Here is a 23,147-nt window from a genome sequence, read left to right as displayed (position 1 = left end):
CTGGGTAATCGCTTCATTTCCTTGTGGCGTAAATCCTGCAGTTCCACAAATGGGGGACACCCACAGGGCCGTTTCAGTATGCCCATCTGTTTGCCTGCGATTAAAAACAACAACAAACTGTTTTGCACCATTGTTGTCCCCACTGCTTCTTGTAAATGACACAGAACAGTACACAATGGTAATGTAAAAGAATGGTTGACTGATGGAATTTCTCTCTCTAAGTAAACAGTACATACAGGTGTCCTTGGAGATTAAACAAAGAAACAATGGAAGCAAGAGGATATTTGACCATCTTTTGCATTATGTCATTCCAGTAATGCATGATTTGTCATGTACATTCAAATCATTTCCTTGACCAATGTGTCACACCAAACCTGTCACTGCCTTAACAGAGGATCATTATAGGACTTCAAAATGTTTCACGGACTTCACTCTGTTCTAAGCCGTCCCCATATCTCCTCTTTCTTACTAGCAGCTTTCCTGGGTGAAACTCTAGCCTGCCTATACAATCTGACGGACTCGGGTTGACATCTCCCAACATACTGGAATGGTTAGAAGGGGCTTGACCCCCTGACCTCCTGACCTCACCTCCACTAACACGTACATGCAGCCTCCCTGAGATGCCCCCAGGGAAGACATGGGAGAGGGGTTTGGGGGGTCAGAGCTGAATGGGCCCCTTACTCCTGGTTTGGACCTTTTCACCACACACACACACCACACACAACACCACACACACACACACACACACAACCACACACACACACCACACACACACACACACACACACACACACCACACACACACACACACACACACACACAACACACACTGTTGTCTGACAGCTCGCGCGCTGCAGACCCAGTGGTCCTGTGTTTTTTGAGGGAGGATAAGAAGCGCCTCTGACATTCTTTCATGGCCTGAATCACATTCCCTCTAGTCTGAGGTGGCGTGATAGAAATGGCTTTGTAGTGAAGAGCTGCAGCCCGGCTGTCAGAACATGAGGTGCAATTGAATACAGAGGCTTCATTCCAAATCAAGCCAGCTCCAGCTCTAGTTCCAAACTTCTTCCAACTACCTGCCTTCCAGCAATCCACGTTCTCCCTTTATCCCTATCTTTGCCTCTCTCACACAGATCCTCTCCTCGTGCCCCCTCTCACTTTTCCTTTCCTTTGTCGCTCTGTCCTCTTCTCTTCTCTCTGCTACCGCTCCTGCATCCCAGCAGTCTGGATTTCCTTACCTCGGGTTATAATAGTTAGACTGTGAAATCATCCAGGCCCCCATCCTCCCCCATTCACTTATAGCAGATTTGTAATATTTATGGCTGCAAAGCCTGGGGAGGGGGTGGGGGCGAGGGGCTGGTCTGCTGGTCCCTTGGTGTTGTCAGTGGACGGGGGGGCTGAGTGGTGGTGCTTAGGGCAGGCAACCTGAGGCCTAGGCCCCCATGCTGAAGTGATTAGGGCACAGGAAGATGAACCTGACGTTGCTGGCAAAACCTTTGCCACGTTGACACTTGATTCGCCGTGGCTACTGCTGGCTGATTTACATCTTGTGATGAAGGGAGCTGGGGTGGTATTGACGTGGAGGAGCTATAGATGAGAAGACAATTGTAGAGGATTGCATTACTGGCTGGAAACCCAGACAAGGAACAACCGTCTTTGTTGGCCGCTTCCTTTATTGTGTTGCTCCTTGCTAGTGTGATGTTGGGTGTAAACAGGAACAAACAATAAGGACCGCCAATTTAGGCCCATTCTCAAGAGAGCAGGACGAACAGTACTTCTACTTCTTTATTTTGTCAATCCATCACTCACAACCAGAGTCACTGATGCAGTCCGGAGTTTTCCTGTGAGGGATACAATTATTTCCTCATAAGCATGCTCAAACCCTGGTCGTCTCATGTACATGAGCCTCTCTGAGAACGTGAAGCTGTGAGACAAATTCTCTCTGACTCTAAAATATACAGTATATATATTGTACGAATACGCAGAGAGAGGAACCATACTAGTTCCTCTGAATATGATTTTATGTTGCAATGTGTCTCACTTTCCTTCCTTCCTGAAGCAGTAGGTTAAATTATAAATGTTTGCGTTAAATATGTGTCAAATGTTCAAAAGCACGTGTCCAGTTCTATTACACGTCAGCATTCCACTGCAACATTTACATTTTGCTCTCAATAGGAGGCATCTTTATACTCAATTAGTATTTGGTAGCATTGCCTTTAAATTGTTTAACTTGGGTCAAACGTTTCGGGTAGCCTTCCACAAGCTTCCCACAATAAGTTGGGTGAATGTTGGCCCATTCCTCCTGACAGAGCTGGTGTAACTGAGTCAGGTTTGTATGCCTCCTTGCTTGCACACAGAGTTTTTTCAGTTCTGCCCACAAGTTTTCTGTAGAATTGAGGTCAGGGTTTGTGATGGCCACTCCTATACCTTGACTTTGTTGTTCTTAAGCCATTTTGCCAAGGCCAGCATCCCAGAGTCACCTCTTCACTGTTGACGTTGAGACTGGTGTTTTGCGGTTACTATTTAATGAAGATGCCAATTGAGGACTTGTGAGACATCTGTTTCTCAAACTAGACACTCTAATGTACTTGTCCTCTTGCTCACTTGTGCACCGGGGCCACCCACTCCTCTTTCTATTCTGGTTAGAGCCAGTTTGTCCTGTTTTGTGAAGGGAGTAGGACACAGCGTTGTACTACATCCTCAGTTTCTTAGCAATTTCTCGCATGGAATAACCTTCATTTCTCAGAACAAGAATAGACTGATGAGTTTCAGAAGAAAGTACTTTGTTTCTGGCCAATCGAACCCACAAATGATGATGCTCCAGATACTCAACTAGTCTAAAGAAGGCCAGTTTTATTGCTTCTTTAATCAGTACAACAGTTTTCAGCTGGGCTAACATAATTGCAAAAGGGTTGTCTAATGATCAATTAGTCTTTTAAAATGATACACTTGCATTAGCTAACACACGTGCCATTGGAACACAGGAGTCATGATTTGCGTATAATGGGCCTCTTTACACCTATGCAGATATTCCATAAAAAATCTGCCATTTACAACATTAACAATTAACAACTAACAGACACAGTTTTTCTGATACATTTCATGTTATTTTAATGGACAAAAAATGTGCTCTTCTTTAAAAAATAAGGACATTTAGGCCTCCCGGGTGGCGCAGTGGTCTAAGGCACTGCATCGCAGTACTAGCTGTGCCACCAGTACTGTGGGTTGGAGCCCAGGCTCTGTCGCAGCTGGCCGCGACCGGGATGTCCATGGGGCGACGCACAATTGGCCTAGCGTCGTCCGGGTTAGGGAGGGTTTGGCCGGTAGGGATTTCCTTGTCTCATTGCGCACTAGAGACTCCTGTGGCGGGCCGGGCGTAGTGCATGCGGACCAGGTTGCTAGGTGTACGGTGTTTCCTCCAACACATTGGTGCGGCTGGCTTCCGGGTTGGATGCGTGCTGTGTTAAGAAGCAGTGCGGCTTGATTGGGTTGTGTTTCGGAGGACGCATGGCTCTCGACCTTCGACTCTCCCGAGCCCGTATGGGAGTTGTTGCGATGAGACAAGACAGTAACTACTAACAATTGGATACCATGAAATTGGGGAGAAAAAAGGGGATAAAAAAAGAGACCCCAAACTTTTGAATGGTAGTGTACATGTAGGCCTAGATCAAAGAGTGTATTCTAAATGGACTGACCAAACTGCAATCTTCTCAGATCAAAAGACCTTGAAGACAGAGCACTGCTGCCACCTGGTGCAATGGGTTGGGAAGGAGAGGACAATCATGTAACCCAACGGTTCCCAAACCTTTTCACTCGGCCCCCCTACCATCATTGGGGAACCCCCCCCCACCCCTCCCACCCACCCAGTCGAATGTGATATCTGAGTGACTCAAACATTACAACAAAACCCCTTGGTTTGGGAACCACTGATGTCGTCCAGAAGAGATATCAACGCACCAATAAAATAAAACACATTTACATAATATCAAATTTGCTACATAAACTATTGTCCTTATTGATAAACACAAACATACTTTGCCTTTTTCTAGTAAATCCGTAATTTGGTAATGTGGACTGAAATGCATGTTATTTTTATCTACAGATCATTTTACAACTGAGACATTTTCGAGGAACACATTTGTCATTAGAAAAGGGAACCTTTTGACATATTGCCTAGTTACTGGAAGGGAAGCTTTGAGCTCTTACAGCAAAAAAGGTGAGTAATTTTTATGGAACCAGATGTACTTATATATTAGGAGAAACGATGATGGGTTATAGGGCAGGGGTGTCGGCGCTGTACCCCTTTCCACCCTCACAATTGTTTCCGTAATAACAGACCATCAGTGTTGCCATAGGATATAAAAAACTCTAGACGAGTTTGGGGTTGCAGACAGGAGCTTTTAATCCAAGTTTGTAATTAGTCTGTCTCTCAGGCAGTTTTTTTTCTCTCTTCCATTTCGTCGTCCTTCCGAGATACTTCCTATAGCTTCTCTGCCATAGCTAAGAAGATTCATTGAACCATATCTTTGAACCATATCTTTGACCAAAAGCATTCTCACAAAGACAACATTTCAGGTCAGAGAGAATTCCCTTCTTGCAACTCTTCAGTGACTGATTGTTATGTCCTTTCATTTGTTTATGGCACATGAATACCTCTACTATTTGCTATGCATCACCATTGGACCAATGGTACAGTTTCATGCTAACCCTCAAGCAATGTTCCATTTCGAATAATAAAGACAAATAGATTTTCCATCAAATTGACAAAAAGTAGGATTCCAAAACTTCCATAAATTCTGGGAAATGTTTAGTGATTATCATGACAAAAATTGTATCCTATTTTTGTCTTGCCAGTTACACTAATCATCAAGGTATTTTACACTCTAAAAATAGTCCTTACTTAGTCCTCATTCTGACCTCTGTGTAAATTTGAGATAAACACAATCTGGTATGGGCATAACTAAAAATAATGCTAATTCATATCCTGTCCAACAAACCATATTTATTTTACTCTCCTCTCCATTCCTCCTGCAATACTCTCGGATTTTTATCTCTTCTCTCCCTGTCAGAATATCTTTAGCTCTTCTCTTTGTCTGTAGCTTCCTTTGACTCCCGTCTCCTACCGAGTGTGTTCCATTTCACTAATGCAGAGGTGAAGCCAGCTCGACTAGAAGAACAGGATCTCTCCAAATACACAAGGGGCCACAGAAATAATCGAAACACTGCAGAACCAGATAGGAATACAAACTCCAGTTAAGAACAAAGGAAATGGAAATCAATCGTAAAATATGCAGATTTTTCTTCTTTTTTTGAAAGAGCAAGATGCAAATCCCCCTTTGGGACTTCACCCTGCAACGCTTTGCCAGGTTATAAAAATATAAAGGAAAATATGAAATGCAGCTTTTCAAATAAAGTGGCAAACCATTACACCTACTTAGTGTTGCATGTACGAAAATGTTTGGAAACAGTCAGTCAGTTGCTAACATACTGTAATGCACCAGGCACACACTCGGTGATTGGCTATGAAAATCCAACTGCATTTACTCCTGAGTAAGTGCTGACCTGTTGCACCCTCTACAACCACTGTGATTATTATTATCTGACCCTGCTGGTCATCTATGAACTTTTGAACATCTTGGCAATGTTCTTTTATAATCTCCACCCGGCACAGCCAGAAGAGGACTGGCCACCCCTCAGAGCCTGGTTCCTCTCTAGGTTTCTTCCTAGGTTCCGGCCTTTCTAGGGAGTTTTTCCTAGCCACCGTGCTTCTAAATCTGCATTGCTTTCTGTTTGGGGTTTTAGGCTGTGTTTCTGTATAGCACTTTGTGACATCGGCTGATGTAAAAAGGGCTTTATAAATACATTTATTTGATGATGTTAGACACCCTAAGGCAGAGGTCATATCAGTCGACCTCGCTATGTGTTCAAGGCAAATGCGGGGGCACCAGAAGCAGGGAGGAAAAATGTTTAATGCTAGCCTCATTGTGGGTGGGTAGTGTCTTGTTTAGTCCATATAATAGTAGGGGTTTGAATGGGGTGTAAATAGTTGTTCTCTCGTAAAGGAAACAGCTGTATTTGTCAGTCTGGTGAACCTTGAGGAGCTTGAGGAAGGTTTCCATCTTGTGCGGGTCCTTCTTGAAGCAGCTGAGCAGAGTGTAGTCCCTCAGAACTGACTCCAGCACCTCAGGCTGCAGGTTGTATGGAGTCACGCCCTGCTCATAGTAGGAGGTGGTCAGCATGCCCTCGTCCAGCATCTATAGAACACAGGAAGGACAGGACAGAGTAGACAGAGGGATGGGGGATGGGGGAGGAGAGAGGGAGGGAGAGGGAGAGAGGTGAAGTCAAGGAAATGAGCCGTTGATAGAGGACTACGAGATGTGAGCAAATGAGTGCTAATGGATTTACATTATGTGAACATGCATTGGGCTTAAGAGGACAATGCGCAATGACACTGAAGTACCTTCCTGATGAGGACCACCACTCCTTTCTCCAAACTAAGGAGTTTTTCCGACACCCATTTGGTCTTGTTGAGTAGTGTCAGGATCGTCGCCGTAATTATCCAAGGTGGTTTGCAGGTACACCGAAGGCTCAGACCAGGACTGGACCAGCATTAGGACTGAGTGGAGGAGCCACTTGTCCTGCACAACACAGTTTAGGGAGCACAGTTTGAGTTTTGTGACTATTGTATACTGAACAGTACTGTATATTAGAAATAATTGATTTGCATTTGTGCTATTGTGCAGTTTTAGTATAGTCATGTAACTGGATTCAGCTAAAGCAATTATATACTAACCTAAAAATAATTACTTGCAAATCACAGAGGCACAGAGGCAATACCTTCAACAGTAAAGTCATCAATATATCTGACAGAAACATTACAGTGCTAAAAGTACAAGGAAAGGGTTTTTCTGCACTCAATTAAACCTTTTGGCATTCAGTGTAGAATGCAAGGTCAGAAATTAGCCGAGGGGGATCTGGTCTTCAGCTAGCAGTTATAGGAGTGAACAATTATCGTCTCCCTGCTCCAAACTCACAGCGTTGCACTTGCCATTTGTACGATGTAGAGGATTAATTGATGACGGTTATAGAACTCCCCTTTGTGTTCTGTATCAAAAAGTAGTTTGGGCCTCTGTATGTAAAGAGAGAGCAGCATTTTCTTGTGTTTATGTACAAAGCACTCATGCAGAAACATCCTATGTATCTGTCATCATTAATTCAATTTAGACTTACAAATGACCAAATCCGGTCTCAGGCTTGGATAACACTGGAGGCCCCTTCGGTCTCCACAGAGTTGGGTGAAGCTGATTTTTGTTTTTTTAGCCCTGTATGTGGAACAACATCCAGAGCTCTCTGAAATTAGATGTTCCGACCCCCCTTGGTCAGTTCAGAGTTGGACCTCTGTTGATAAATGTGTCTGTTTTTCTTAATATGTTTTGTGATTTTGTATATTGCATACTATATGTGTTTGAATTATTTAAGCAGAGCTCATCTGTAAAGAGACTCTAGTGTCAGTATTTCTTCCCTGTCAAAATAAAGGTAAATAAAACAAACAATTATAACAATGGTGGGAACAAGATACAAGAATAATTAGGCCCAACTACTATTCAATCGGCGAAAACAATCCACCACAGAAGATGGTACTACAGGGACAGAAGACTCACTCATACGTTAAGTGACCATAACTTCAAAGCTACGCGCTGTTTCTATGTCCCGCCAAGGCTGTTTTGTGCTTTGGGGCTACACACACAGGCACGTGTGTGTGTGTGTGTGTGTGTGTTTGTGCGCGTGGGTGTGTGTGTGGAGTCCCACAATCATACACACAATCATAGAAGGAAGACATCTCAATCACCAGAAATTAAGACAAAAGTCCAAACAAACACACACACACAGAGAGAGAGAGAGAGAGACACACATCCCCAGATAGCCCTTCTGACAACCCCCATCCACTGAGGACACACAAAAGCCAGAAAGTGTGCTCCTCTTTGACTCAAATGGCAAATACATTCAAGAAAATAAACTTTTTCCCAAACACAAAGTGGCTAAACACTGGTGCCCAAAAACTAGGCATTCCCTGGATCTGTTGTCGGAGAAAAGACTAGGGTCCCCCCAGAAACATCATAATTCACACAGGCACAAATGACCTGAGGGGCTAGCTGGAAAGGGTGGCCACAGCACTCAAGGGAGTGATTGAAAAAGCTTCTTCCACTTTCCCCAACGCACAAATGGTTATCTCCACCCTGCTACCACCATACAGTGGGTGAATGCAAGCATTTCGCGAGACTGTGCCTCAGAACCTAATGTCTACTTGGCCCACCACTCCACCCAGGACTTGAACAGCATTTATGACCAGGTCCACCTCTACAAGGCAGCAATCCCAACTTTTGCCAGGACCCTGAAGGACGTCAACCTCAACCATAGCCCCAGCACCAACACAGGAGCAACAGAGCAACGGACACCCCAGCCAGACCAGCGAGACACCCTCCCAGACCTGCAAGACCCTCTCCCGAAGTACCTGCCCCGAGAGAACCCACGCCAAAAGGACCTACACCCAGACCACAGCATCACCAGCCACATCCCAACCAGCTACGACCCCCCCAAGAAAACCCTGGCCACACCCAATATAGGCCCCCCCATGTTAGACCTACGCCCCTTCTGCCCACCCCATGCCCCCCAGCAAGGACCTCGACATGACAGCAGGACAAATACCCAGGTCGTTAGCAGAGCAACAGGCCCAACCCCCACTATTTCACCCGCCCAAGCCCCATCATGCGACACAAAACCACACAAAAACAACACTAGACACTATGGAACACAGAGCTTTTACTATCTCATCCTGGAATATACAAGGTCTGAGGTCATCTGTCTTTGGCCTAAAGAGTTCATCAAATAAATTGGAAATACAGACATTGTCATCCTACAAGAAACATGGTATAAAGGAGACGGACCCACCGGTTGCCCTCTAGGTTACAGAGATCTGGTAGTCAGCAACACAGGTAGCTTTCACATGGCTGTGAATGAGCTGAGAGACAAAGCAAGAAGAGCATTCTATGCCATTAAAAGGAACATCAAAATCGAAATTCYAATTAGAATCTGGCTCAAMATKTTTCAATCAGTTATAGAACCAATTGCTCTATATGGCAGTGAAGTATGGGGTCCACTCGCTAATAATGAATTTACTAAATGGGACAAACATCCAATTGAAATATTGCATGCAGAGTTTTGCAAGACCATATTGCAAGTACAAAGAAAAACTCCAAATAACGCATGTAGGGCAGAATTGGGCCAATACCCCCTCCTCATTCGAATAGAAAAAAGAGCCATCAAATTTTACAACCATCTAAAAACAAGTGACCCCAAAACATTCCATCACACAGCTCTACAATGTCAAGAGATGAAACCAGAGAAGAGTCCCCTCAGCCAGCTGGTTCTGAGGCTCAGTTCACCAACCCAAACCAACCCCATAGAGCCTCAGAACAGCCCTCAGAAAATCTGGCCCAACCAAATCATCACAAAACAAAAAGAAAAATATATCACCTATTGGAAAGACACCACAAAAAATCAAAGTAAACTTCAATGCTATTTGGCTCTAAACAGACAGTACATGGTGGCAGACTATCTGACCACTGTGACTGATAGAAAACTGAGGAAAACATTGACTAGGTACAGACTCAGTGAGCACAGTCTGGCTTTATAATCGACCTCAACCCAGAGTCTCTTAGAGCGTTCACAGTCAGCCCATTGACACCCCTATCAGATCACAGCAAAATCACAGTCTACTTAAACAGAGGCATCAAAGCCAAAGGAACTGAATAATATTAAGAAATGCTATAGATGGATGGAAAGTAGAGTGGAAATCTACTAAAAAAACAATTAGGCAACAACAAATTGAATTCTTTCTGGAACATTTCCTGAACAAAATATTTCACTGTAATAGTGAAGGTGTAAACTTGGCAGTAGAAAACCTGAACAGAATATTTGACCTCTCAGCTTCCCTATCAAATATAAAATGTCAAGCGGACCACCTAAGAAAATTAACAACAATGACAAATGGTTTGATGATGAATGCAAAAACCTAAGAAAGAATTGAGAAACCTATCCAACCAAAAATAGAGAGACCCATAGAGACCCAGAAAACCTGAGCATACGCCTTCTCTATGGTGAATCACTAAAACAATACAGAAATACACTACGGAAAAATAAGGAACAGCACGTCAGAAATAAGCTCAATGTAATTGAAGAATCCATAGACTAACCACTTATGGGAAAATTGGAAAACACTAAACAACAACATGAAGAATTATCTATCCAAAATGGAGATGTATGGGTAAACCACTTCTCCACTCTTTTTGGCCCTATAACAAACCACAATCAGCTGAAACATACATGATCAAATACAAATCTTAGAATCAACTATTGAAGACTACCAGAACACACTGGATTCTCCAATTACATTGAATGAAATACAGGACAAAATACAAACCCTTCAACCCAAAAAGGCCTGTGGTTTTGATGGTATCCTAAATGAAATGATAAAATATACAGACCACAAATTCCAATTTACTATATTTAAACTCTTTAAGGCTCTTTTGTGTTTGGCACCTGTGTTGGTAGCACCAAATTTTGGGAAACCTTTCAAACTGCAGGTAGACGCCAGTCAAATCGGTGCTGGGGCTGTGCTTGTTGAGTGTCCAGTCAGTTTCTTCTCCCAGAATTTTAATAAGTATCAGCAAAACTATTCTGTAATTGAAAAGGAGGCTTTAGGTCTTATTTGGGCTTCACAGCACTTCGAAGTCTATGTTGGTTCTGGTTTGACCCTTTTAACTGTGTTCACTGACCACAACCCACTTATTTTTCTGAGGTCCCTGCAAAATCCCAACCAGCGCCTGATGCGTTGGGCTTTGTTCTTGCAACCATTCAACCTTGATATTAGACACATTAGTGGTAAGGATAATATCATTGCTGATGCTCTGTCCCGTGCATTTGAAATGTCTTTATTCTTTTGGAACTTTTGTGAGTAATGTGACTAATGTGACTTATTTGTCTTTTGTTTATTATCTATTTCACTTGCTTTGGCAATGTACTGTACACATATGTTTCCCATGCCAATGAAACTCCTTAAATTTAAATTTAATTGAGAGAGTGAGATTGAGAGAGAGAGAGAGAGAACAGTGGAGCGTCCAGCTCCCATCTGCTCACCGAGATCTGCTGGATTTCACTCGTCTTGCCTGGTTCCTCACGGGAAAGTGCACGGGGAAAGGGACAAACATCTCCTCCTATGTATCAAACAGACAGTGAACAACATGTCAGAAACACTGACTCATGCTCGCCAAACCCTAGCCAATAGAGACACGTCATCTGTCAGCTGAATTACAATCAGAGCGGCTGGTGTTTTGTTCTTCAACATGTTCTCATCTGTTGGCCTCATGCATGTCTCTCCTGCATGATTTGCTGTACCATATGTGAGCGGACCAAGTAATTGGGCGTCACTCTAAAGCGGGAAGGTGGAACAAACGAGTCAGGAGTAGGTTTTCTTGATTGAACACAGTTCTATATTGAGGGCATTTGGTCAACACAAACACTCCAACATAATCAATGAAAATCTCCCAAGGGAAAAATAACATTCATCTTCTTCTCCAGATCAACCAGGAACACAATACGATTGTCTTTAAACTACAACAAAAGTCATGGGATTGTCACTGTCTTAATGGTTCTTCATAGATAGCTCCTCTGTCACAGTGGCCATCTTCCAGAGATAGTTCTTCCTCCCTCTCTGCTGGTTCCATACTCTCTCTTATAGGGGAAGGAGAATATCTCATTAGTAGTGTCAGCTGTGCTTAATTGCCTCTGGTTACCTTGTCTCCCATGCCTTGTTGGGCTACCATCCGTGAGCCCAGCCTGCCCTCTGGTGGTCCTTCCACACATATGAACTTGTTGCCATCTGATGCACATTTAAATGTCATAAAAAAACAACATTGCAGACCTCTCCCTGTCCTCTGCCGTGCCCTGATTGTATTACCGCTGATGATATCTGGAAATGTGCATGTACAACCTGGCCCATCTACAATTCTGACATGTGCTCTGATATCTGTTCACTGATTTCATCTGTTGTAAAAGCCTGTTTTCTGCACGTTAACTCTAGAAGCTTATTACCTAAAATGTATGAATTGAAAGTGTGTGTTCACAGCTCCAATCCAGATGTGTTGTTCATTACTGTAACGTGGTAAATAAAGAGTTTTTTGAACACTGATTTTAACCTTTCTGGTTATAACCTTTCTCGCCAAGACATACCTTCCAAAGCGGGTGGAGTGGCAATCTTTACCAAGGAGCAACTTCAGTGCTCAGTTGTGTCCACCAAATCTGTCCCCCCAAAATTTGATTTGCTGGTTTTAAGCATTACACTTTCAAATAGCTATTTTGACTGATGCTGGGTGTTATTGTCCACCATCAGCACTGGCCTGTACCCTACCTGCCCTAAACTCTCTCCTGGCCCCTTACACTAGGTCTGAATTTGTCCTGCTAGGTGACCTACAGTGGGACATGCTAAAATCACCTGACCAAAAGCAATGGGACTCCCTAAATCTTTCTTAGATTATTACCAATCCCACAAGGGAACACTCCAAACACCCAGAAAGGGCTATTCTCCTTGATGTTATCCTCAAAAATAATATTGATAGGAATCAGTCTGGTGTTTTCTGTAATGACCTTAGTGATCACTGTTTTACAGCCTGTACTCGTAATGGTTGCTCAGTGAAACGATTTGTCATAGACGTTTGCTAAAAATCTAATGAGCAACCTTTCCTTCATGACCTGACCTCTGTAAATTGGTAAAGAATCAGCTTGATCCCCTCTGTCGAAGACGCTTGGACCTTATTTTTATTTTAATTTTTTTAAATAAGAAAATTAGATTTAAAAACAGGTTCAGCCCCTGGTTCGACTGATCTGGCAGAGTTACTCCACCTCAAGAATTCCATTTGGAATAAAGCTCGTCACACACATACTCAGGCTGACTCACTCTTGTTCAGGTAAATTAGAAATAAGTGCACTCAGGCTATCCGGAAGGCCAACGTTAGTTACTTTAAGGAGCAGTTCTCTCTCTGTGTCGAACCCAAAGAAGTTCTGGGAAACGGTTAAAGACCTGGAGAATAAACCCTCCTCCTCACAGCTGCCCATGTCCCTTAATTTTGATGATGTGTACCTGCAGGTAGTCACTGAGTCTGAGGTGCTAAAGGAGCTCCTGAAACTTGAACCCCAAAAAACATCTGGGTCAGATGGTTTAGATCCTTTCTTCTTTAACTTCTCACGAGTCACCATCCCGGGTCCGGGAGCATCCTCATCAGTAAAAAAGCTGACTAGCATAGCCTAGCATAGCGCCACAAGTAAATACTAGCATCTAAATATCATGAAATCACAAGTCCAAGACACCAGATGAAAGATGCACATCTTGTGAATCCAGCCATCATTTCCGATTTTTAAAATGTTTTACAGCGAAAACACAATATGTATTTCTATTAGCTAACCACGATAGCAAAAGACTCAACCGCATATTTTCACAATTTTTTTACCGCATAGGTAGCTATCACAAATTCGACCAAATAAAGATATAAATAGTCACTAACCAAGAAACAACTTCATCAGATGACAGTCGTATAACAGATTTATTGTATAGCATATGTTTTGTTCGAAAAATGTGCATATTTCAGGTATAAATCATAGTTTTACATTGCAGCCACCATCACAAATCTCACCAAAGCAGCTAGAATAACTACAGAGACCAACATGAAATACCTAAATACTCATCATAAAACATTTATGAAAAATACATGGTGTACAGCAAATGAAAGACAAACATCTTGTGAATCCAGCCAATATTTCAGATTTTTTAAGTGTTTTACAGCGAAAACACAATATAGCATTATATTAGCTTACTACAATAGCCAACCATACAACAGCATTCATTCAACGCAACGGTAGCGATAGCAAAAAAAACAGCAAAAGATATACATTTATTCGCTAACCTTCACAATCTTCATCAGATGACAGTCCTATAACATCATATTACACAATACATATATGGTTTGTTCGAAAATGTGCATATTTAGCGGGCACAAATCGTGGTTTTACAATGTGAATACGTAGTCAAAATGCAAAAAAACTGTCCGGAGAAATCTTGGAGAGGCACCTAATCTAATCAAATAACTAATCATAAACTTTACTAAAAAAAACATGTTGGACAGCAAATGAAAGACACACTAGTTCTTAATGCAACCGCTGTGTTAGATTTTTTAAAATAACTTTAGTACGACGTACAGCTTACGTTATAGCGAGACAGCGCCCAAATCAGGGCGAAAAATACGACTACACATTTTCGACAGAAATACGAAATAACATCATAAATGGTTCCTACTTTTAATGAGCTTCCATCAGAATCTTGTACAAGGGGTCCTTTGTCCAGAATAATCGTTGTTTGGTTGTAGAATGTCCTCTTCATCTGTCGAATTAGCAACCAAAGCTAGCCATGTGGCGCAGGAGTGTCCAACTTCACCATAAYGCAAAGAAAAGAAAATTCCGAAAATCGCAATAAACTGATATAACTCGGTTTAAAATAACTACTTTATGATGTTTTTAACACATATATCAAATAAAATCAGAGCCGGAGATATCTAACGTCTATAACGAAAGCTTTTCAGAACGCAATCCAGGGTTCCTTCTCGCGCCTTGCTGAACAAAGGAAAAAGTGGTCACGTCATTCCAAGAGGTCTTTTTCGGCCTCAGATCAAGCTATACACCCCATTCCACCTCTCACTGCCTATTGACATCTAGTGGAAGGCATATGCAGTGCATGTAGATCCATAGATTTCAGGCAAATTAATAGGATGGCCCTGGAACAGAGCCCCCGATTTCAGATTTTTCACTTCCTGACAGGAAGTTTGCTGCAAAATGAGTTCTGTTTTACTCACAKATATARTTCAAACGGTTTTAGAAACTAGAGAGTGTTTTCTATCCAATAGTAATAATAATATGCATATTGTACGAGCAAGAATTGAGTACGAGGCAGTTTAATTTGAGCACGATTTTTTACAAAGTGAAAACAGCGCCCCCTAGCAGCCCCCATCATTGCCAAGCCTATCTCTAACCCTTTTAATAACCTCTTGACGCTAGGGGTCAGATTTTTTATTTTATTTAAATAACGTTCCCAAGGTAAACAAACTATTTCTCAGGTCCAGATCGTAGAATATGCATATCATTTACAGATTAGGATAGAAAACACTCAAAATATTGTCTGTGAGTATAACAAAACTGATTCTGCAGGCGAAAACCTGAGGAAATCTAATTTATTTTTATTTTTTTAAATCTGTGTTTCCTGGCCCGTCTTTCTTCCATTTAAAGGGGTATCACCAGATTCCTTTTCCAATGGCTTCCTCAGGTTGTGACCAGGCTTTAGACATAGTGTCAGGCTTTTATTTTGAAAAATGGGCGAGATTTTTCAAAAGTAGTCAGGTGTCCTCTGAATAGTTCCTGCGCGCGAGTGGGGTAGCTCTCCATTTTCCTTTTCTCTCTTATTGAATAGGTTACGGTCCGGTTGAAATATTATCGATTATGTTTGTTAAAAACAACCTGAGGATTGATTATAAAAAACATTTGACATGTTTCTACGACCATTACGGATACTTTTTGGAATTTTCGTCGAACGGAACGAGGCTTTGGTTTTCTGAACATAACGTGCAACCCAAATGTCCTTTATTTAAAAGGGCAGATCAAGCTGATCCTAACTGTTATAGGCCAATTTCTATTTTGCCCTGTTTATCAAAAGTGTTGTACAAACTTGTCAATAATCAACTGACTGGCTTTCTTGATGTCTATAGTATTCCCTATGGTATGCAGTCTGGTTTTGGCTCAGGTTATTGATATGTTACTGCAACCTTAAAGGCCCTAAATTATGTCACCATTGCCCTTGATTCTAAGCAATGTTGTGCTGCTATTTTTATTGACTTGATTTGATATGGTAGATCATTCCATTCTTGTGAGCCGGCTAAGGAGTATTGGTGTCTCTGAAGTGTCTTTGGCCTGGTTTGCTAACTATCTCTCAAAGAGTACAGTATATACAATTTGAACATCTGCTGTCTCAGCCATGGCCTGTCACAAAGGGAATACACCAAGGCTCGATCCTAGGCCCCACACTCTTCTCAATTTACATCAACAACATTGCTCAGGCAGTAGGAAGCTCTCTCAACCATTTATATGCAGATGATACAGTCTTATACTCAGCTTGCCCCTCCCCGGATTTTGTGTTAATCACTTTACAACAAAGCTTTCTTAGTGTGCAACAAGCTTTCTTTGTCCTTAACCTTGTTCGGAACACCTCCAAAACAAAGGTCATGTGGTTTGGTAAGAAGAATGCCCCTCTCCCCACCGGTGTGATTACTACCTCTGGGGGTTTAGAGCTGGAGGTAGTCACCTCATGGAAGTACTTGGAAGTATGGCTAGATGGTACACTGCCCTACTCTCATCACATATCAAAGCTGCAGGCTAAGGTTAAATCTAGATTAGGTTTCCTCTCGTAATCACTCCTCTTTCACCCCAGCTGCCAAACTAACCCAGATTCAGATGACCATCCTACCCATGCTAGATTACGGAGACGTAATTTATAGATCGTCAGGTAAGGGTGCTATCGAGCGGCAAGATGATTTTGACCCTTTGGCCATCAGATTTGCCACCAAAGCTCCTTATAGGACACATCACTGCACTCTATACTCCTCTGTAAACTGGTCATCTCTGTATATCCGTCGCAAGACCAACTGGTTGATGCTTATTTATAAAACCCTCTTAGGGCTCACTCCCCCCTACCTGAGATAGAACTGTATAGCTATCTCATCTCTTATTCAAAGACTCAATCATGGAAACTCTTACTGACAGTTGTGGATGCTTCACGTGATGTATTGTTGTCTCTACCTTCTTGCCTTTGTGCTGTTGTCTGTGCCCAATAATGATTGTACCATGTTTAGAGCTGCTACTATTTTGTGCTGCTGCCATGTTGTGTTGTTGTCATGTGGTGTTGCTACCATGCTATGTTGTCTTAGGTCTCTCTTTATGTAGTGTTGTGGTGTCTCTCTTGTCGTGATGTGTGTTTTGTTCTATATTATAATTTTTAATCCCAGCCCCTGTCCCCGCAGGAGGCCTTTTGGAAGGCCGTCATTGGAAATAATACTGTTTTCCTTACTGACTTGCCTAGTTAAAAAAAGGTAAAATAAAATGCAGTGTCTTTCCAATAATGAGGAGATACATGATGTTTCCATTTCAAAGCCGATGCTGGTTCCCTACTCTCAGTATGGAAGGGAACCGTATGGGCTTTACTGCTACAGAAAACCACAATATGAATGCACAGCACAGTATATAATTATCAGCATGGTCTTGATTCTAATCCTTCTTTGTCTGAGGAGAGTTGGGGAACTACTTTGAAGCCAGAATGTGTTGGTTGTATTGGTTGAGGATATAGCAAAGGGATTGGCAGGGTAATTATTTCTGTAGTACTTCCCCAAAACACAGGGCACATATAATGTGAAACACTAAGCTTACAGTCTGCACACAGATATGAATGAACACATTTCTTCTGTGAGTGCTGTTAGAGGAGGTATGTTGGAAATGCAGGAAGTACGTAGGAGTTGTGTGGTACTCACAGAGTACAGGACTCCTCAGAGCCTGTAGATGAGCTCGGCATGTTGGATGACCCATTCCAGTAGTTTCTCCTGGGAGATGGAGGCACAGTGTGTGATGCTGCCCTGCTGGTCCTTACACTCCAGAGGGACACCCAGGGAGAGCAGACAGGGCCAGAGCAGACGGGCCAGAGCAGACGGGCCAGAGCAGCACTGCCCACACACCACCCTACAAGACTGAGTACTGTAGACACACACACACAGATTTAAAAATACACAGAACCAATCTATCTGTAGTTATTGAATCTAATAACACTACTAGCAATATACCTACTGCTAGCAAAAGGATGTATCCAATATCTTTCTAGGAGTTTTATTAAATGCATCATAATATTATTGATCATATCCTACATTCTCTCTGAAGGGGTATAAAGTACCTTGTATCATGTTCATTATGTCAGGACAGTGGTCTTCCTACTACCATCTTTGAGGATACCAAGGATTCAACAGGCCATGAGTGAGACAAACGGATAGTGTCTTGCATAGGTTTTTGGTAAGAGGATATGTTCCTAACCATCCAACATACTCTGATGGAAAAAGTACCCAATTATCATAATTGAGTAAAAGTAAAGATACAGTTGAAGTCAGAAGTTTACATACACTTAGGTTGGAGTCATTAAAACTCATTTTTCAACCACACCACAAATTTCTTGTTAACAAACTATAGTTTTGGAAAGTCAGTTAGGACATCTACATTGTGCATGACACAAGTAATCTTTTCAAGAATTGTTTAGACAGATTATTTCACTAAAATTCACTGTATCACAATTCAAGTAGGTCAGACGTTTACATACACTAAGTTGACTGTGCCTTTAAACAACTTGGAAAATTACAGAAAAATGATGTCAATTAGCCTATCAGAAGCTGAGTCAATTGGAGGTGTACCTGTGGATGTATTTCAAGGCCTACCTTCAAATTCAGTGCCTCTTTGCTTGACATCATGGGGAAATCAAAATAAATCAGCCAGACCTCAAAAAAATTGTAGACCTCCACAAGTCTGGCTCATCCCTGAGAGCAATTTCCAAATGCCTGAGGGTACCACGTCTGTACAAACAATAGTACGCAAGTATAAACACCATGGCACCATGCAGCCGTCACACCGCTCAGGATGGAGACGCGTCCTGTCTCCTAGAGATGAATGTACTCCGGTGCGAAAAGTGCAAATCAATCCCAGAACAACAGCAAAGGACCTTGTGAAGATGCTGGAGGAAACGGGTACAAAAGTATCCATATCCACAGTAAAATGAGTCCTATATCGACATAAAGGCCTTTCAGCAAGGAAGAAGCCACTTTTCCAAAACTGCCATAAAAGCCAGACTACGGTTTGTAACTGCACATGGGAACAAAGATCGTCCTTTTCGGAGAAATGTCCTCTGGTCTGATGAAACAAAAATAGAACTGTTTGGCCATAATGACCATCGATATGTTGGGAGCCTTGCAAGCCGAAGAACACCATCCCAACCGTGAAGCATTATGTTCTGGGGGTGCTTTGCTGCAGGAGGGACTGGTGCACTTCACAAAATAATGGCATCATGAGGAGGACAATTATGTGGATTATTTGAAGCAACATCTCAAGACATCAGTCAGGAAGTTTAAAGCTTGGTCGCAAATGGGCTTCCAAATGGACAATGCCTAAGCATACTTCAAAATTTGTGGCAAAATGGCTTAAGGATAACAAAGTCAAGCTATTGGAGTGGCCATCACAAAGCCTGACCTCAATCCTATAGAAATATTGTTGGCAAACTGAAGAAGCATGTGCGAGCAAGGAGGCCTACAAACCTGACTCAGTTACACCAGCTCTGTCAGGAGGAATGGGCCAAAATTCACCCAACTTATTGTGGGAAGCTTGTGGAAGGCTACCCAAAACGTTTGACCCAAGTTAAACAATTTTAAGGCAATTCTACCAAATACTAATTGAGTGTATGTAAACTTCTGACCCACTGGGAATGTGATGAAAGAAATTAAAGCTGAAATAAATCCTTCTCTCTACTATTATTCTGACATTTCACATTCTTAAAATAAAGTGGTGATCTAACTGACCTAAGATAGGGATTTTTTGTAGTAAAGTAGTAAGTAGTAAAAAGTACATTATTTGCTTTAGGATTGCAGCGTAGTAAAAGTTAAAGTTGTGAAAAATATAAAAAGTAAAGTACAGATTCCCCCAAAAACTACTTAAGTATACATTTAAAGTATTTTTACTTAAGTACTTTACACCACTGCTGGTCACTTCGGATTCAATTCAGATGAGAGAGGACCTTATCTGTTTCAGAGACTTTGTCTGGTGTATTTGTTCGTTGTTGAGAGATTCCTTCAAATTTCTCCCATATCCCTAATGATACCACATAATACACCAATTTACTAGATACTATGGTAAAGGAGATGTCTGAAAACTCTATTATGGTGAAGAACCAGTCAGTCTCCCCCAGCAGCCAGAGCTGCCCATCTTACAGTAATGACTCTGTTTGGTTGTCATTGGCAGCACACATTTAGAGTGGGGATATTTCTTTATAAAACTAATACCGTTGAAATAAAGCCAGCGTAGGTGGGCGTAGGACATCATTAAATCCGGCATATACAATTTTTGTCTCTGATTACTGAGTGTCCTACATACAGTATTACGGTCCCCAAAACCCACACCATTAAATGTGTTAATCCATTCTGAGAATCAAAATAAGTGATCTGTCCTGTCTGTCGATTGGAAAATTAAACCCCCTTAGTTGGCGTCATGCACATTTTAGTGGATCCAATTTTTCTGATCTTCGAAAGAGTGGCATTTTTAGACTTAAAAAAAAAGCGAAAGCGTTTTTAGACTATGAAATTAAACTGTAATTTAAGATTTGTGTTACGAAAACATTACAAGAACATAGATGTATTGATTTTCTCTGAATTAATGATGAGAAAAAAAATATTATTTGAGAAAGCAAACTTTCTGATGTCTCAGTGTAAACTTGTTTTTACATTGCATTGTTGTTTTTAGCTGTGTTGATTATGTATTTGGGATGTTTGCAGTGTATTGAGAATGTGTTAGCTTTAAAAATAATAATTGTGCACTAGAATTACAATAAGTTAACTGATTAACTCTGACAGCCCTATGAATTACATTTGTCATTTTCTTTGTTTTTTCTAGGATTAATATCTACAGAAAAAAAAATCTACTTCAATGCTCAAGATCAGCTTGTAGCATTCCATTTACAGTACTACGTTAATCCCCTGCATGTACAGTGCCTTCAGAATGTATTCACACCCCTTGACTTTTTCCAAATTTTGTGGTATTCAAATATATTTAATTTAGATTTTTGGTCAACAATCTACACAAAATACTTTAATGTCAAAATCAAAAAATCAAATCGATTTTGTTTGTTTTGGTTTAATAAAACACTAATATATCTTGATTAGATAAGCATTCAACCCCCTGAGTCAATACATGTTAGAATCACCTTTGTCAGCGATGACAGCTGTGAGTCTTTCTGTGTAAGTCTCTAAGAGCTTTCCACACCTGGATTGTGTAACATTTGCCCATTATTCTTTTCAAAATTCTTCAAGCTCTAGACAACAATTTTCAGATCTTGCCATAGATTTTCAAGCAGATTAAAGTCATAACTGTAACTGCGCCACTCAGGAACATTTTCTGTCTTCCCGGTAAGCAACTCCAGAGTGGATTTGGCCTTGTGTTTTAGGCTATTGTCCTGCTGATGGGTGAATTCATCTCCCAGTGTCTAGTGGAAATCAGACTGAACCAGGTTTTCCTATAGGATTTTGCCTGTGCTTAGCTCCATTCCATATATTTTTTTATCCTAAAACACTCCCAGTCCTTAACGATTACGAGCATAGCCATAACATGATGCAGCCTCCACTATGCTTGAAAATATGGAGAGCAGTACTCAGTAATGTGTTGCATTGGATTTAACCCAAACATAACACTTTGTATTTAGGACAAAAAGGTAATGCTTTTGCAGTTTTACTTTAGTGCATTGTTGCAAACAGGATCACTGTTTTGGAATATTTTTTACAGAGAATTGCATGTGTGGGGTACATAGATGAGGTAGTCATTCAAAAATCATGTTAAACACTATTATTGCACACAGAGTGAGTCCATGGAACCTATTATGTGACTTGTTAAGCACATTTACTCCTGAACGTATTTAGGCTTGCCATAACAAAGGGGTTAAATACTTATTGACTCAAGACAATTCAGCTTTTCATTTTTTTGTAATTTGTAAACATTTTGAAAAACATAATTCTACTTTGACTTTATGGGGTATTGTGTGTAGGCCAGTGACAAATGTTTTAAATTTGAGATTCTTCAAAGTAGCCATCCTTTGCCTTGATGACAGATTTGCACACTTTTGGAATTTTCTCAACCAGCTTCACAAAGTAGTCACCTGGAATGCATTTCAATTAACAGGTGTGCCTTGTTAAAAGTTCATTTGTGGAATTTCTTTCCTCCTTTCTTTCCTCTGTCCAGTGTGTGTGTTCTTTTGCCCATCTTAATCTTTTCTTTTTATTGGCCAGTCTGAGATATGGCTTTATCCTTACAACTCTGCCTAGAAGGCCAGCATCCCGGAGTCACCTCTTCACTGTTGATGTTGAGACTTGTGTTTTGCGGGTACTATTTAATGAAGCTGCCAGTTGAGGACTTGTGAGGCATCTGTTTCTCAAACTAGATACTCTATTGTACTTTTCCTCTTGCTCAGTTGTGCACCGGGGCCTCCCACTCCTTTTCCTATTCTGGTTAGAGCCAGTTTGCCGTGTTTTATTTCTTCTTTAATCAGGATAACAGTTTTCAGCTGTGCTAGCATAATTCCAAAAGGCTGTTCTGTGAAGGGAGTAGTTCACAGCGTTGTACGAGATCTTCAGTTTCTTGACAATTTCTCGCATGGAGTAGCCTTCATTTCTCAGAACAAGAACAGACTGATGAGTTTCAGAAGTGCTTTGTTTCTAGCCATTTTGAGCCTGTAATCGAACCCACAAATGCTGATCCAGATACTCAACTAGTCTAAAGAAGGCCAGTTTTATTGCTTATTTAATCAGGACAGCAGTTTTCAGGTGTGCTAACATAATTGCAAAAAGGTTTTCTAATGATCAATTATCCTTTTAAAATTATAAACTTAGATTAGCTAACACAACGTGCCATTGGAACACAGGAGTGATTCAATGGTGGTTGCTGATAATGGGCCTCTGTACGCCTATGTAGATTTTCTATTAAAAATCAACCGTTTCCAGCTACAATAGTCATTTACAACGTTAACAATGTCTACACTGTATTTCTGATACATTTTATGTTATTTTAATGGACAGAAATGTGTTTAATGTGCTTTTCTTTCAAAAACAAGAACATTTCTAAGTGACCCCAAACTGTTGAATGGTAGTGTACTTTTTACAAATACATTAGCATGTTAAATACATTTGTTTCAAGTAATAGAGCGTATGCTTTGAA

The 23,147-nt window shown here is 41.3% G+C and overlaps 1 pseudogene; it reads right to left on the bottom strand.

Annotated features, from left to right (window-relative positions):
- Positions 1–5,923: 5,923 nt before the first annotated feature.
- LOC111957420 (somatolactin-like) overlaps positions 5,924–23,147 on the bottom strand; it is a 31,474-nt pseudogene continuing 14,250 nt past the window's right edge.

This window comes from Salvelinus sp. IW2-2015, linkage group LG4p (assembly GCF_002910315.2).
Source record: "Salvelinus sp. IW2-2015 linkage group LG4p, ASM291031v2, whole genome shotgun sequence".
NCBI classification, from domain to species: Eukaryota; Metazoa; Chordata; class Actinopteri; order Salmoniformes; family Salmonidae; genus Salvelinus; species Salvelinus sp. IW2-2015.
The sequence above is the reverse complement of the archived record's forward strand: the minus strand, read 5'-3'. Positions and strand labels throughout refer to the sequence as shown.